The sequence below is a fragment of the Chiloscyllium plagiosum genome, chromosome 17 (genome assembly GCF_004010195.1).
Source record: "Chiloscyllium plagiosum isolate BGI_BamShark_2017 chromosome 17, ASM401019v2, whole genome shotgun sequence".
NCBI classification, from domain to species: Eukaryota; Metazoa; Chordata; class Chondrichthyes; order Orectolobiformes; family Hemiscylliidae; genus Chiloscyllium; species Chiloscyllium plagiosum.
The window spans coordinates 19,897,641-19,915,119 of NC_057726.1; the positions used below are offsets into that span (position 1 = coordinate 19,897,641).

Sequence of the window (17,479 nt, forward strand, 5' to 3'; positions counted from 1 at the left end):
CTAGGTTTGTTCAATACATAGCATCAGTTTTATGACACTTTGATCTTTTACTATAAATTCGGATCTTGCCCCACTTACATCCTGATGAAGGAGCAGCACTCCGCAAACTTGTACTTACAAATAAATCTGTTTGACTATAAGCTGGTGTTGTGTAATTTTTAATTTTGTCCAACCCAGTCCAAAATCGGCACCACCACATCTTTTGTGCAGACACAGATCAGAGAACAACATCCCGTGGAAACTGTCCTAGTGATTAGATCAGTAAACACGACACAGTTATCTTGGTGAAATTCTGATAGTTCCTGGTTTGATGAGCTATTGCCTGTTGTAACAAGGATAATATTACTCAATCTTTAACCTCCTCACACTACAGCCTTGGGCAAGGACAGCAGCTGAACGGAACTACCCGCCTCCTGAACTGCTGCTGGCCACAACCACAAAAATAAATGTTGCTTTCTGAGTTTTAGATTGGCTCTTGTTGCTGTCAGTCTCTTCACCTTCCGCTGCATTTTTAGATTTGGTAGTCCTTCGGTAAACAATGCAGACAGGCGATCTCTGTGTCCAGCAGTAATACTGCGTCTTGTGTCAGGATGGTTCGTTCAGAAACTGACACTTTCCCTCCAGCTCCTACTGATTGACCACAGATACGTCGTTCAGCTCAAAGCACTAGCGTTGTAAGTACTCTTTCAGCAGACCCAGACGTCTTTAAGGAATGCATATTCTGTGCGGGAAGTGTTAAAAACTGCCTTGCATTTTCAGTCAAACGTCACCTCTTATCAAATTTCCATAATACTGTATGCTGGTTTATACTCAGTAATATCCAGGCTTCACTCCTTGTCTAATCCAAACCTAAAACTCTGCAGCTCATGGTCTCACTTGCACCAAGTCTGGTCACCCGTGTGTCCTATGTTGGCTTTAGATCCAGTCACATCCCAATTGTAAATGTTTCTCCATTTGGAGATTTTGATTCCTGCATAGGCTTGCCACTTGGTTTGCAGATGCAGTGTGATGCCAATGATTTGGGGACAATTCCTGCATCAGCTGAGGTTCCTAAAAAAGACTGTATTTCTAGTGGTGACCCTGATGAGAGAGGAGCCTTGTAGTCCCAGAGGACATTGGTGATTTTACCTTTAATCTCTTTGACCTCCTTTGTGCCCTATTGTCATTGGTGTTGCTACAGTGTTTGGCTCTTAGACATTCCTGATTACCATTGGGCTGCCCATACCAGAAGAGAAAACCAGTAAAACTGGTGAGTGATGCATACAGGTTTGACCTGTTTTGTATACCTCAAAACAAGGCTCCAGTACAACCAGACACATTCATTTTCAAATATTATTATTTACTTCTATTCCTACTTCTTTTTCTAATCGTCTTTCCCTCTGGGTTGATGTGTCCCTTGCTCTCGATATGGCCTCCTCTACACTGGGGAGACAGGATTCCAACTCATAGGGGGTTTCAGGGAATTTCTCTGGAACACATGGACCAAACAACCCCCATCGCCCTGTGGCTGACCACTTCAACTCCCACTCCCACTCCATCAAGGACATGCAAGTCCTAGGCCTCCTTCACGACCAAATTCAAGCCACCTGATGACTGGAGGAAGAACGCCTCATCTTTCACCTTGGGACCCTTCAACCACACAGCATCACTAGTTTCCAAATCTCCCCTTCCCCCACCTCATCTTAGATTCAACCTTTCAACTTGTCACTGCTCTCTTGACCTGTCTCACTTGTCCATCTTCCTTCCCACTACCTGCTCTACACTCCTCTCCGACCTATCACAATTATCCCTCACCTAAATCCACCCATCGCCTTCCCAGCTACCTTTCCCCCAACCCCACCTTCACCCTCCTATTTATCTCTTAGCTCCCCCCCCCGCCCCACTCCGTTCCTGATGAAGGGCTTATGCCCAAAACTTCGATTCTCCTGTTCCTCGGCTGCTGCCAGACCTGCTGTGCTTTTCAAGCGCCACCCTTTTTGATCCTTTCCTTCTGGGTTGCCAATTGTCTGGACTTTAGACTTTGGAAATCCATTATTAAACCTCTCTGTTTCTCCATCTGCCTTTCCTTTAAGATGTTTCTTAAAATGTATCACTTTTCATAGGTTTTGATGTGACTCAGTGTCCAATCTTGTCAGATAATACCTTGAGATCCTTTTTGCAGTAAAGGTGGTAGACTAACCAAGTTTCTTTCATGAATGTTGTCACCTGTAAGGCAGGATTTGTTGTCCATCATGAGTTGTGTTTGCAAAGCTAATGGGCAGTAGCCTTGTAGAATGACTGCAGTCTGTAAGACATGATGCCACAACACTGCGAGGTAGGAAGTACCAACATTTTGATCCAGCGACAATGAAGCTTTTTCCACAACATGATGGTGGGGCTTGGCTGAGATGTTATAAAGCTCTGGTCAGACTTCATTTGGAATATAGTGAGCTGTTTTGGGCCCTTTTAAAGAAGGATGTGCTGGTGTAGGTGAGGGACCAGAGGAGGTTTACAAGAATGATCTTGGGGATTGAGAGTTTATCCTATGAGGAGCAGCTGAGGACTCGATAGAGTTTAGATGAATGATGGGGAATCTCGTTGAAACTTACAGAATATTGAGAGGTCCGTATAGAATGGACATGGAAAAGATGCTACCATAAGTAGGAGAGACTGGGACTGAAGGTACAGCCTAGCAGTAAAGGGATAACCCTTTAGAACTGAGATGAGGAAGAATTTCTTCAGCCAGAGGGTGGTTAATCTGTGGAACTCATTGCTGCAGAAGGCTGTGGAAGCAAGGTCATTGAGTCTACTTAAGATAGAGGTTTTTGATTGGTAATGGAATTAAGGGTTATGAGGAGAAGACCGGAGAATGAGGTTGAGAAACATACGAGCCATGATAGAATGGTGGAGGAGACTTGATGGGCTGGATGGTCTAATTCTGCTCATATATCTTATAGTCATAAGGTCTTATGACTTGCAGCTGATGTAGTTCTCTTGAGCCTGTTGCCCTTGCCCTTCTCAGTGCTGGAGGTTGTAGAAGATGTCAGTCAAGCAACCTACAGTGTCCTGAATGGAACAGCACTGGGCCAGGAGATAGTTTTACTTTGGAAATTGGGGACAGGATTTGGAGTTCAGAAGGTGGGTTATTAGTCAGAGAGTTCCCAGCTTCTGACACACTCTCTTGTAGCTGAAGTATTGTGTAGACCATCCATTTAAACTGATGATAAGTGTGACTCCAGGATCGAAATATTTGAAGTATGGGAGGCCTCGTAGGCTTCACTGGCTCTTTTGAAGAACAATTGATCTTAACCCACTCCTCTGCTCTTTCCTACTTCCTGCAATGGTCTCCCTCCTTTATATACTTAGCAATTTCATTTTGCAAGCTCCTGTTCAGTCTGCTTCTACCGGTCTGTTGGGTAGAGGATTCCAAATCGAACCATTCAGTGGTAATTCCATCAATGGGAAGTAGTTAGACTGTAACTGGAGATGTTGTTGCCATGTGTGGAACGTCCCAATTAAATCAACTTGAATATTGTGCAGATTTTGCTGTTTGTACGTACATGGCATTTCTTTATCTGAAGCATTGTGAATTGTACTGATCATTGTGCAATGATTAGCAGACATCCCACTTCTGACCTTGTGACAGAGGAAAGATTCTTAATTAAGCATCTGAAGATGTTTGGGGACTACTACCTCATTGCCCTGAGGAACACTTGGAGCGTTGTTCTGTGGTTGAGATAATTGACCTGCAACCTTGTGCTAGTTATTATTCTATCCATTAGATACAACTATATGCCAGAAAATGTAATTGGGCCAAAGATTTGGCTGGCAGGAAAGTTTTGGAGGTAATAATTAAGAAAATAAGTTTGATACAATGGCTTGCAGAGCTCTGACTTTTTGTGAGCGTAAACTTGGACTGATTGAAACCTGTATGGTTCAGTAGCTCTCACTTTATATGGTAAACAGGTTCTGTATATTCATCCCCATCTGGTCAATGTGGGTAGTAGTACTCCATGCAGCACCACTCCTCCCTCCCTACTCTTTTCTCTTTAATTATGTTTTTTGACTCAACCATCTGTTATCACGTCTGCATTCTAACTGTTCTTTAAAAAGTTTCTCTTGAATTTATAATTGAATTTGTTTTATTTATATTCACTTGTTTTGGATTCCCCCACATTGAAACAAGACCTCCTTTTCCCCATTAAACCTCTTCATAATTTTACAGCCTTATTAGATCAAGCTATTTATTGACAGAAGCTTCCTTATCATTTCAGTTTCTCCTGACAGTTATAGCTTCTCAATTCTGATATTATCCTTGGAACTCTTCTTTTGCTTCTTTTCCATGGCCTTACTTTTTGCAGTATAAGACTTTGAGCTTACTGTGAATGTGGTGTAATCGATGTTTGATATAAGTTTAATGTAACTTTCCTGTTTTTATCTAAGTCTATTCTGTTGGAAATGGAATATAGGCACGAGTTTGGATTTTATGGCCTTGTTAAGTTGTGTTTCTACTGATAACAATTTATGAATGTGAATCCATAGATGTCTTTGCTTCCATTAGCCTTTTTGAGTCTTACTTTCTAATGAATATGCGGCCTCATCGACCTTTCTTCCAAAATGCACCACTTCTGTGTATATATTGAAATTATTTGCCAAATAGACACTTGTTGTCAACTTTATTTTACCCATGGAAGGATTAATAATATGACAGTTCTGGAAGGGTCAGCTATTCTATTAAAAATGTACTTTTAAAGCTTTGCAAATCTGACACAAAAGCTGGGAAATTCTGGACATATGTAGGTCCCTTAACGTCTGTGGAGAGAAAATGCAGATCCTAGTGTGGTCTATTCTTATTAGAACTGAAGATCAGGATGATATGAATCCATTTTGGAAGAGTTGCAAAAATAGAAGGAAGGGAAGGAGACCTACAGAAAGGCTCTGAATGGACTGGAAACAACTTAATCAAAGACTTTGCTTGATATAAAGGATGGAGAGGTATAGTCATGGAAATGTGTTGAGGACAAGAAATACATAAACCCTTCAGAACTTAAAGATAAAAGTGAAAAATTGCAGATAGGTGAAGGGGGAAGAGAGATACTGGAATGAAGTGGGGAAAAGGTCTGCAAATATAACCAATAATATAAAAGGGAGATGTTGGCAGAAGTGGAAGGAAAGGCATATGTGCAGCCATCTGCCAGCACCTACCTAGTACCAACTTGGGCAGCATGGTGGCACAGTGGTTAGCACTGCTGCCTCACAGTGCCAGAGACCCGGGTTCAATTCCCACCTCAGGCGACTGACTGTGTGGAGTTTGCACATTCTCCCCGTCTCTGCGTGGGTTTTCTCTGGATGCTCCGGTTTCCTCCCACACTCCAAAAATGTGCAGGTTAGGTGAATTGGCCATGCTAAATTGCCCATAGTGTTAGGTGAAGGGGTAAGTGTAGGGGAATGGGTCTGGGTGGGTTGTGCTTTGGCAGGTTGGTGTGGACTTGTTGGCCGAAGGGCCTGTTTCCACACTGTAAGTAATCTAATCAAAAAATGTCTGATAAAGAGAAGCCACCATAATGTCAATCCCACTCAGAATCATAGACTGGCTTTATCCTGTGCTATGATCATTCAGCCTGTTTTGTGTGTGTGTGCTGGTTCTGTGGAGGGGAATTTACTTAGAGCCACTCCCATAGCTCTCCCCAGAAGACATTTTACTCCTCTAGAGGGGTTCAAATAGTCTAATTGTAATTTAATTGCGTTATGTTTGATCTACCACAATAAAACAAACACCATTGACAATCTGTAAATTCTATTCTTTTCAAAAAAAACTCTGATTAAATTCCCTCAGCAATCTCATCACTTTTATTCGTGTTCTGCCTCCCTGTACTAAAATGTGCGTGATTGTTATTTCAGTGTCCTGATAATTACTTGTTTGCAAATTGCATACAGGTAAAGTGGTACTCATTGGCGATTGCTATGTTGTAGTCTTTTGTCTCAGACTGTTGTTCTCGGAAAGGCATGTGAACTTACATTGCTGACTGGCAACTGCCTGAGACACCAGGCGGTTTGTAACCTAAGTGTCCTATCTGATGACTGAGCTGAACTTCTGATCCCATTTTTTTCTGTGTAAATATTATCGCTTGATCTCATCAAGCGCCTTGTTTCTGTGCTTCATTTCTATACTGATAAGCAAGATACTACAATTCTAGCTTGGGGACCTGATTTCTTTTCTTAATGTCCTGTTGTAGTTTGCTACCTGCAAACCTCTGCCTGTTACTAAATTGGATCTTAGCAATCATTAACAAAAACAGAAATTGCTGGAAAAACTCAGCAGGTCTGCCAGCATCTGTGCAGAGAAAGCAGAGTGAACATTTCAGGTCCAGTGACCCTTCTTCAGCCCCAGCTACTGATGAAAAGATAAAGATTTCACATTTAAGATGTTTACTGTAAGAAACAAACTAAAGACAACATTGAATATTACTTATAAGCAATTAATGCACTAAACTAAACATGCTTCCCCTATAAACTAATTAAAAAGACTAAAAATCTCTCAGCATGTTTAGACTTTAAATCATGCTCTCCTGGTATCATTTTAAAAGTCTTGTTACTCAAACTCCTATAGATAATTGAATTGACTCCCAGTAGCAAGGCACATTCTAGCAACTCCTTGGTCTTTAAATTTCAACAGGTCCCATCACGTTAACTTGCTATGAACCAAGTCAGACCCCGTCACAACACTTCAAGAAAGTAGCCGAGACCCTAACTTTTCTAGTTGCCTTAAGCAGGTGTAAATGGATATACTAGGAGTGATGCAGCTGGCCAACCACTCACTTTTAAACAAAACAGAATTTATTTACAAGATTACTGAATAAAACACAAACAAAAGGGAACAGGATGTAGAATAACCTAACTATCTGAAAATCCAGCAAAATATCCCAACTTAATGATGCTGTCTGAAATACTTGTAACAATCCCCATAAACACTCCTTGGCACAAAAGGTAAAATCAAACACAGGTTCTTACATGCAAGAAGTCAGAGAGAGGGGAGGATCAGCATGGACCTGCTTCTTTGAGTCCAGCAGCTTTTACAACTGCCTGACTGTTTTCAGTGAATAGTCGGACCAAACCAAACCAGAGAAAAGCTGAGCTGGAAGAACTGGCCAGTCCCCTTTCATCGTATAAAGCCTTTTGCTTGAACCAGTATCTGTTAGCTATAATCAAATTAGCCTGAAAATCCATCAAAAGCCAGACTTTTTGGAATCGCTGCTTTAAGACCTGTCTGAAAAGAAAACCAGGACTATATAACCTTGTTAAAGGAGCAGCATCATCACAAAGGGATCATTCTGCTTGGCATAACACAATGCAGCCATGTCCCTCATTTGGCAAATCACCCAGTGTCTTCTTGTCTCCCTCTTCATGTCTAGGAGCAGGAGTAGACCATTCAGCTCCTTGGGAATGTTCCACTATTCAATGAAATCATAGCTGATCTGCAGCTTAACACCATATACCTGCTTTTGGTCCACATGCCATATGTCTCTTTGGCCAACAAAGACTGCTGATCTGTTTCCAGCAAGACCAGCTGTCTCTTTATGTTGAGGTGTGAAAACTGATACTTGAGTTTCTCTCAGCTTCAGCATGGACCTTTATTCTTATTACAACTGTCTCTTTCTGAGAAGGTTTAAGTCCAATTTTGCACCATATCCTATTTCAGGACATGCTGTCATAAATAATTAAGACATAAATCTCACATTTAGAACATGCAGCAGATAATGATAACTGGGATGAGTAATTTAGGATATCAAATTGGGTACAAAAACAATACAAAAGAGCAAGACAGAATTTGGATTAAGATGAAGTTGAGAGGCAAACTTGTTTTTCAGGCTGGTTTTATTCAGTTTTCAATGATATTTAAAATCTGAGGTAATAATGTATTTTAGTGTCAGGGAAGTTGTGTGGTAAAAGTGAACTTGCAGTGGGAACAACATTGAATCAATGGACTGCAGGACATCATTATTCTGTGGAGCAAGATGTCTCAGACAACAATGCCCTGACTTGCATGTTTAACTGTTCAACTGGTGAAAGCTGCTGTTGGATTTACATTAAAAGTGTTACCAAGATCATTATTTTTACTGCCATTCCCTGCCCATTGTTGGGCAAGAGGGAGACTTCACATCAATACAGATGTGAAAGTATTTAGAGCCCTTAAAAAGAATTTTATTTTCAACTACTGAATTATCTAATTGAATATAGAATCATACAGCATGGAAACAGACCCTTTGGTCCAACCAGTCCGTGCTGAACATAATCTCAAACTAAACTAGTCCCACTTGCCTGCTCCTATCCCACATCCATCTAAATGTTTCCTATTCATGTACTTATCCAAATGTCTTTTAAATGTTGTAATTGTGCCCACATCCACCACTTCCTCAGGAAGTTCATTCCACATGCAAACCACCTCTGTGTAAAAAAAAAAATCCCTTTGTGTCTTTTAAATCTCTTTCCTCTCACCTTAAAAATGTGCCCCCTCATCTTGAAATCTTCCATCTAAGGAAAGGGCACCTATCATTAACCATATTTATAATGCGCATTTTATAAATCTCTATAAGGTCACCTCTCAATCTCTTATGCGCCAGTGTAAAAAAAGTCCCAGCCTTTCTTTATAACTCAAACCTTCTGTACCTGATGACATCCTGGTAAATGACATCCTGGTAAATCTCTTCCGAACCCTTTCCAGTTTTAATAAGATCCTTTCTAAAATTGGGCAACCCGAACTAGAACTGTACACCAGAATAGGCCTCACTAATGTCCTGTACAAATTCAACATGGCTTCCCAACTCCTATACTCAATGGACTGAACAATGAAGGCAAGCGTGCCAAACACTTTTTTAACCACACTGTCTATATCTGTACTGAACTATTTAAAACATAATCGAATGTTGATATCAATGGAAAAGCAGGAAGGGCTTATGCTCGAAACGTCGATTCTCCTGTTCCTTGGATGCTGCCTGACCTGCTGCGCTTTTCCAGCAACACATTTTCAGCAAAAGCAGGTAATCGATTGTTTCACCAAATGAACAACAAAGCAGCAAACAGGTCAGTCAACATTTTGGACAGCACAGGTACATTAATGTTGCAGCTCAAGTATATTATTCAGCAACATCTTTTCTATTTGTTAGTAGGATGCAAATAACTAGTAAATTCAACAATTAACACCCATTCATAATTGCCCTTTGAAAAGATGGTGGAGAACTGTTGCCTTGAACCACGACAGTCAGTGTGGTGTAGGTACACCCACAATGTCATTTACAAGGGAGTTACATGATTTTGACCCATGGCCAGTGAAATCTGCTGGGTAAGATAAGGGCCCATAGTGTTAGTGACAAGGAACTAGCATGGGTAGAAGATTGGCTGTCTGGCAGAAAGGCCTGATCGTGGATAAGTCACTTGGACCAGATTAATTACACCCCAGAGTTCTAAGGAAGACAGCTGAAGAGGTAGTGGAGCCATTAGTGGTGATCTTTCAGGAGTCACTAGAATCAGGGAGGTTCCCAGAGGACTGGAAAATCGCTAATGTGTCACACCTGTTGAGAAAGGGAGTAAGGTGAAAAATGGAAAATTACAGACCGATTAGCCTAACCTCGGTTGTGGGTAAGATCCTGGAATCCATTGTGAAGGATGAAATTTCTGATTACTTGGAAGTGTATGGTAAAATAGGGCAAAGTCCGCATGGTTTCAGCAAGGGGAGGTCATGTCTGACAAATCTGCTAGAATCCTTTGAGGTAGTAACAAGCAGGTTAGACCAAGGAGAATCAATGGATGTTATCTACCTGGACTTCGAGAAGGCCTTTGACAAGGTGTCACACAGGAGGCTACTAAGTAACGGCCCATGATGTCAGAGGCATGGTGCTAGCTTGATAATGTAGTGTGACATGAACCTAAGGCCACTCTCATGGGTACCTTTGCTCGGCCTCTCTGCATTGTTGCGTATCCCAAAGTCCGCATTGGAGAATGGTCACCCAAAGATGCGAGGCCGAAAGTCCCTGACCACTAAAGTGTTCCCCGATTGGGAGGGAACATCCCTGTCTGGCGATTGTCGCACGGTGTCCATCCATCCATCCATTGTCGTAGTGTCTGCTTGGTCTCAACAATGTACCATGCCTCGGGGCATCGTTGCCTGCAGCAATGAGATAGACAACATTGGCCAAGTCTTCAGGTGATCATCCTCCAAGGCAGCCATCAGGATATGCAATAACGCAGAGTGGCCAAGCAGAGGCTGATATCCAAGTTTGATACCCATGAGGATGGCCTCAACCAGGAGCTTGGGTTAATTCACACTACAGGTGACTCCATTGCACTACACATTCTCTCACACGCACACATACACACACACACTTTTATATACTGACAAACTCACGCAGACATGCTGCGTGAGACATGTCTCATAGACATGCTGTCTCCCAGACACACATATATACACTGCCCACACTCACACCCATGCACACACCCTCTTACAGGCTTATACTCCGTGACACTCATGCACATACTCTACCAAGCACGCACACATACAAACACACACTTTATCACACGCACTCATCCACATACTAATACTCTCTCCCTCTCACGTACAAACCACACACATAAGTTGATGGGTGAATTTGAATTTGCAGAATTGTATTTGCAGATACATTCTATTTTTGCTCAAAAAGCACACAACCTGAAGCCAGTTAATGCAGGTAGTCAATCTATATAACATTTTGTAAATTCCTAGTTTGGAAATAGAACAAATTTGACTCAAGATTGAGATATAGACAGATTCTAACCTCACATCTTTAATAATTGTCTGAGCTGAGGTGTCGCTTTTTTAGATAAAACCTTAAGTTATCTCGAAAACGTGACTAAAGGAGTTCTGGGATTTACACATTAATGAACTGAAACCTGCAACCCATTCGGTAAGATGAAAGACTTAACAGCAATCTAGGTTTATTCAATGTATCATTTTAATTGCATGACACTGTGATTTTTTGCATTAAATTCTGTGTCTTAAGATCCTGCCCCACTAGTTACCTGATGAAGGAGCAGCACTCTGAAAGCTAGTACTTGCAAATACATCTGTTCAACTATAATCTGGTGTTGTGATATTTAACTTGAGTATATTTAAGACAGAGATAAATAGATTCTTGATTGTCAAAGGGATCAAGGGTCGTAGAGAGAAAGCAGGAGAATTGGGTTATCAGCTATGATTGAATGCCAGAGCAGACTTGATGGGCTGAATAGCCTAATGTCTGGTCCAGTGTGTTATGGTCTTATGGAAAGAATGTTAATGTAGTTCCAAGTCATAATGGTGTATAACTTGGTGAGGATCTTTCATTTGATGTTTTTAAGTGCCTGCTGCTCTAGATGGGAGAGGCTATGGGTTTAGAAAGTGCTGTTGCAGAAGGGTTGGATGACTCGTAGCAATGCATTCTTTATCTGATACACAGTGTTGCCACAGTGAACCAGTGGTGAAGGAGTTGGCATTCAAGGTGGGGGATGAGTTACCAAGTAGATGGTCTCAATGTTTCTTGAATGTTTTTGGAGATGAATTCATCAAGGCAAGTGAAAAAGATTCAAAGTCAATCTGAATCATGCCTTAAGATGGTAACCAGATTTTTGAGAGATAGGAGGTAACTTACATTTACAGAATTTCCAGCCTTTAATCTGTTCTTGCATCAACTGAATTTATGTGGCTGGTCAAGTGAATTTCACCAGGATATTAGCAATGGGAGATCCACTGATGGAAATACCAATTAATATGAATGCTATGGTTAGAATCTACTTCACTTATTAAGAGAATCATTGTGTGGCACTTGTTTGGTTATAACTTGCCACTTCCTTGCATGACCCTGAATGATATCCAGGTAAGGACTGGTTGGTAAATAGCGCTGAATATTTCAACCATCAGTGAACATCCCAACTTCTGACTTTATGATAAAGTGCTGATTATTGAACAACCTGAAAATGCTTGGGCCTAGGACACTATCCTGAAGAACTCCAGCAGTAAGGGGGTTAAAATTATTGTATTTCAACCGCTTTCCTGATATTTTCCAGCCAACCCATTCAGAGATTTGCCCTTCTGGAGCAAGTGGGTCTTGAACTCAAGCCTTCTGAACCAGAAGTAGGGAACCTGGACATTTGGCAGCAGAGCAATAGTTATTTTCAAACCAACCTGTTCAGCGATTTTATTACACATTTCTGAAACAGGTGTAGCTTCAACCAAGGCCTCCTTGCCCTGAGTTGGGACACTACCACTGCACGTCGAGCCACCCCACAACCGCTTTGCTTTGTGCTCGGTATGATTCCAACCAGCTGAAGGGCTTTCCCTCTGATTCTGTTGGCTTTGATTTTTCTAGGGCTCCATGATTCCACACTTGGTGAAATGCCACCTTGGTGACGAATGCAGTAAACACTTTCCTCACCTCTCAAATCCAGCTCTCTTCCCCATGTTTAGACCAAGTCCGTCATGGCACCTGGAGCTAAGTGGCCCTGGTAAACCAAATAACATTGGTGAGCTGGTTGGAGCTTTATATCGCTATTGTTGACGCCTTCCATCACTTTGCTGACGTATTGAGTGTCGCCTGATGACAGCAATAGTTGGACACGTTGGATTATTCCTTTTTAGCTATGACAAGCTTTTGCATAATGAGCTTTGTTATGGATACAGACTATAGTATCTTTCTTGCTGTTGTAAAAGTGGGAAATATTGATTTTAGCTGTATTAGAGAGAGAGAGTAGCTTTTATTTGTCATTTTCTACCATATACAACTGATACAGTAAAAACGTGACCATGTTCCTCCAGAACCAAGGTGCTACATGGACAGTACAAAATGTTTTATTGTACACAGGATGGCATAAAGTGCATAGAAGTGCAAAACTCACACATCACAGTGTAATAAGGGAATGATAATTAATAGACAGTGTTCTAGCAGCAATAGGAGTCGTGTAACGAATTTCAGATGGAAGAGAGTCTGATCATACAATGTTGAGGAGCCTGATAACTTGGAGGAAGAAACTGTTGCACAGTCTGGCTGTGAGACCCCGAATGCTACCAGATGGAAGGAAGGAGAAAAGTCAGGGGTGTGTGGGCTCTTCCACAGTTCTCTGAGCCTTTTGGATGCAGCGTGTAGTTACCATGTCTGTAATGGAGGGAAGAGAGACCCCGATGTTAGTGAGCAAAATTAGGGTGCATGGTATTGGGGGCAAAGTACTAACTTGGATTGAAAGTTGGTCGGCTGACAGGAAACAAAGAGTAGTGATAAACTGCTCCATTTCGGAATGGCAGGCAGTGACCAGTGGGGTACCGCAGGGATCAGTACTGGGACCGCAGCTTTTTACAATATATATTAATGATATAGACGATGGTATTAGTAATAACATTAGCAAATGATACTAAGCTGGGTGGCAGGATGAAATGTGAGGAGGATATTAGGAGATTACAGGGTGACCTGGACAGGTTTAGGTGAGTGGTCAGATCCTTTATTAAGATTCAGCACCCTAGTCTCCGAATCAACTACCTCACTCTCCATCTTGTTAAAAATGACTATCTTGTTACAGTTGCTATTTGAGGAAAGACGTTCTGGCTATTGAGGGAGTGCAGCGTAGGTTCACGAGGTCAATTCCTGGAATGGCGGGACTACCTTACGCTGAAAGACTAGAGCGACTGGGCTTATATACCCTTGAGTTTAGAAGGCTGAGAGGGGATCTAATTGAGACATATAAGATTATTAAAGAATTGGACACTCTTGAGGCAGGAAACATGTTTCCATTGATGGGTGAGTGCCGAACCAGAGGACACTCTGGTAGACCATTTAGGACAGAGATGAGGAGAAACGTCTTCACCCAGAGAGTGGTGGCTCTGTGGAATGCTCTGCCACAGAGGGCAGTGGAGGCCCAGGCTCTGGATTCATTTAAGAAAGAGTAGGACACAGCTTAAAAATACGGGGTAGACCATTTAGGACAGAGATGAGGAGAAACGTCTTCACCCAGAGAGTGGTGGCTCTGTGGAATGCTCTGCTCCAGAGGGCAGTGGAGGCCCAGGCTCTGGATTCATTTAAGAAAGAGTTGGATAGACCTCTCAAGGATTGTGGAATCAAGGGTTATGGAGATAAGGCAGGAACAGGATACTGATTAAGGATGATCAGCCATGATCATATTGAATGGTGGTGCAGGCTCGAAGGACAGAATGGCCTACTCCTGCACCTATTGTCTATTGATGATCCTCTCAGCTATCCTTACTATCCGTTGTAGGGTCTTACTATCCGAGACGGTGCAATTCCTGAACCAGGCAGTGATGCAGCAGCTCAGGGTACTCTCAGTGAGCCCTCTGCAGAATGTGATGAGGATGGGGGGTGGGAGATGGATTTTCCTCAGCCCGTGCAGAACATAGAGAAGCTGCTGGGCTTTCTTGCCTATGGAGCTGGTGTTGAAGTACCAGGTGAGATTCTCCACCAATGTATGTCCAGAAAATTGGTGCTCTTCAAGGTCTCCACGGGGGACCTGTCGATATCCAGTGGGGAGTGCTTGCTCCATGCCCTCCCGAATTCAACAACCATCTCTTTCATTTTGTCCACATTCAGAGATAGGTTGTTCATTCTGCACCAGTCCATTAGCCACTGCACCTCCTCTCTGTATGCTGACTTGTCGTTCCTGCTGTTGAGACCCACAACAGTTACGTCATCAGTGAACTTGATGATGTGAGTCAGCCTGTGCATTGCTGCACAGTCGTGTGTCAGCGTGGTGAACAGCAGTGGACTCCGCACACACCACTGGGGGGGCTCCAAGCTCAGTGTGATGGTGTTGGAGATGCTGTTCCCAATCTGGACTGACTGCGGTCTCCCAGTCTGGAAGTCCAGGATCCAATTATTAAGGGAGGTAATTAGGCCCAGCATACTCAGCTTTCCAATCAGGAGCTGAGGGATGATAGTGTTAAATGCAGAACTGAAGTCTATGAACAGTAATCTGACCTAGGTGTACTTCTTCTCCAGGTGGGTGAGGGTGGATGGAGGGTGGTGGAAATGGCATCATCTATTGAGTGGTTGGGATGTTATGTGAACTGCAGGGTGTTCACTGAGGGGGGCAGCAGGGTCTTAATATGCCTTATCACGAGCCTCTTGAAGCACTTCATAATGATGGGTGTTAGCACAATGGGGCAGTAGTCATTGAGACAAGATACTGAAGACTTCAACACAGGGACCATTGCAGTGGTCTTGAAGCACATTGGAACTATGGTGGAACTCAGGGAGATGTTGAAGATGTTCGTGAGAACATCCAGCAGTATGTCAGAGCATCTTCTGAGCACTCTGCCAGCGATATTATCTGGTCCAGCAGCCTTACGTGGGTTGACTCTGCACAGGGTTTTTCACATGTTGGTCTTGGTTAGACACAGTACCTGGTCATTGGGAGGGTGTGCTGGACTTCCTCGCTGCCACGTCATTTCATGCCTCAAGCTGTGCATAAAGGTTGTTCATTTCATTTGGGGGGAGGCACCACCAGCACAAGCAGGCAATGCTGTTCTGTGATGGGTAATGGCCTGGATGCTCTTCAACATGCTCTGCGTATCGCCGCTGTTCTGAAAATGGCTGTGTATTGTCTATGCGTGTGCATGCTTTGCCTCTTTGATGTCCTGGCTCACGTTGGCCCTCACTGTTGTTAGGGCCGCCTTGCCATCGGCTCTGAAGGCAGAATCACATGTCCTCAGCAGCGCACACACCTTTGTGGTCATCCACGGCTTCAGGTTGGGGCAAGAAATGATGATCTTGGATGAAGTGACGTCGTCAATACACTTGCTAAAGTAACAAATCCCCGATGCCGTGTATTCGTCTAAATTGATGGAATTGCCATCGGTTGCCACCTCCCTGAACACACACTGGTCTGTGCGCTCAAAATCCTCTTGAAGGGCAGAAATGGCTCCTGCCGGCCAGGTTTACACCTGCTTCTGAACCGGTTTGGCACATCTGACGAGCGGTTTGTATGCTGGGATTAGCAAAACAGAGATGTAGTCTGAGTATGGCTGGGGCTCTGCCCTGTATGCGTTGGGATATTTGTGTAAACCAGATCCAGCATGTTCTCCCCTCTTGTCTCAAAATCCATATGCTGATGGAACTTAGGGAGCAGAAACATGAGATTCGCATGGTTGAAATCTCCAGCAACAATAAGCAGTCCATCAGGGTCTGCATTCTGGCATCAGATAGTGGGGAAACTGAGGAAAACAGTTGGATTAATGCTTCAATTTAGACATCCATTTCCACCTGCAAATTTTCGCTATCTTTCCCACATTTCATGCTCATTTTAGCTTTTTCAGAAAGACTGAACATAAGCCTTTTTTTAATGTTCAGAATGTGGGCAATGCTGAGCTTTGAGGTTACCATGACAACATAGTGTTCCACCATCTAACAATTATGACCTGAAGGAATCCGCAGAGGACTACCAATGAAGGGAACAGAGACTAGAAAAGAATAACCTAGCACTGTAGTGACTAAAGGGAGATTGGAAAATCTGATTTGCAGCCAGATCCACAGTGGAGTGAAATATAAGAAAACTGAGAATCAGGAGCTGAGAGGGATGTGCAATGAAATCTGAAGATGACGACCAACCTTCCTTTCTTAAATTGGAGATTTAATTGGTTCGATTTTTCATCTGTTCGTAAGCATTTTATGGTGGAATTTTTTTTTGGTAAAGGAATATTTCCTGATTCTGAATGACTTCTGTTGTTGTAGTAAATAAAGCAGCTTAATCTTTCAGTTTGCGTCTTGCATGGAAAATGTTTTGCCAGTTGTTAAGATTAGAAATATTTATGTCATTGCATTGCTTTATTCATTAACAAATATGAAGTAGTCAACGTGGTGGAAAGGAATGCAATTTAGCCATGTATGTCTCTGTATACTTTTAATAAGTTTACTTTTTTTTAAATTTTGAATCTGTTAGCTGTGCTGTCACTGTCCTTTAGTGGATCAGTTTGGCTAAACTAAACAGTTAAAATCAATACCTTTTTATAATGACAGGAATAATTTGAGTGAGAGAGCTTTAACAAAGCAAAATGTGCCACAACATCTCCGAGGAGTGAAGTGACAAGGCAAGAGGTAGATTTAAAGGAGTGTCATAAAGGAAAAACAGTGAAAAATGGAGGGATTTAAGGAGATAGTTCCAAAGCTTAGGGCTTAGACAGCTGATGGCACATCCACCAATAATGCAATTTAAAACTGGGGGCCGGAATTAGAGGAGCACAGATATAAGACTCAGGGACAAGAGCGAGCCATTTGGCTGCTTGAGCCAGCTCCGCCATTCAGTACGATGGTGGCTGATCTGGTTGTGGTCTCAACTCCCCTTTTCTGCCTGTTCTGCCATAACCCTTAATTCAAAAGTCTATCCAAGTTTTGAATAATTCATTGAAGTTGAGGAAGGTGGTGGTCTAGTGGTATTGTCACTTGACAATTAATCCAGAGACCCAGGTAATGTTCTGGGAACTCTGGTTCAAATT

The 17,479-nt window shown here is 42.5% G+C and overlaps 1 protein-coding gene across 3 annotated transcripts in view; it reads left to right on the forward strand.

Moving 5' to 3' along the window:
- The first annotated feature begins 425 nt into the window (after positions 1-425).
- The window catches only part of meak7 (MTOR associated protein, eak-7 homolog), a 58,125-nt gene continuing 41,071 nt past the window's right edge, over positions 426-17,479 (forward strand). The window contains exons 1-2 of one of the 3 annotated variants that reach the window (XM_043706643.1): positions 462-674; positions 12,357-12,510. The gene's annotated coding sequence lies outside the window, so the exon portion shown is untranslated. Of the gene's footprint in view, positions 675-2,989; positions 3,118-12,356; positions 12,511-17,479 lie in introns of those variants that run through there. The other 2 variants (XM_043706646.1, XM_043706644.1) reach the window with 2 other exon arrangements.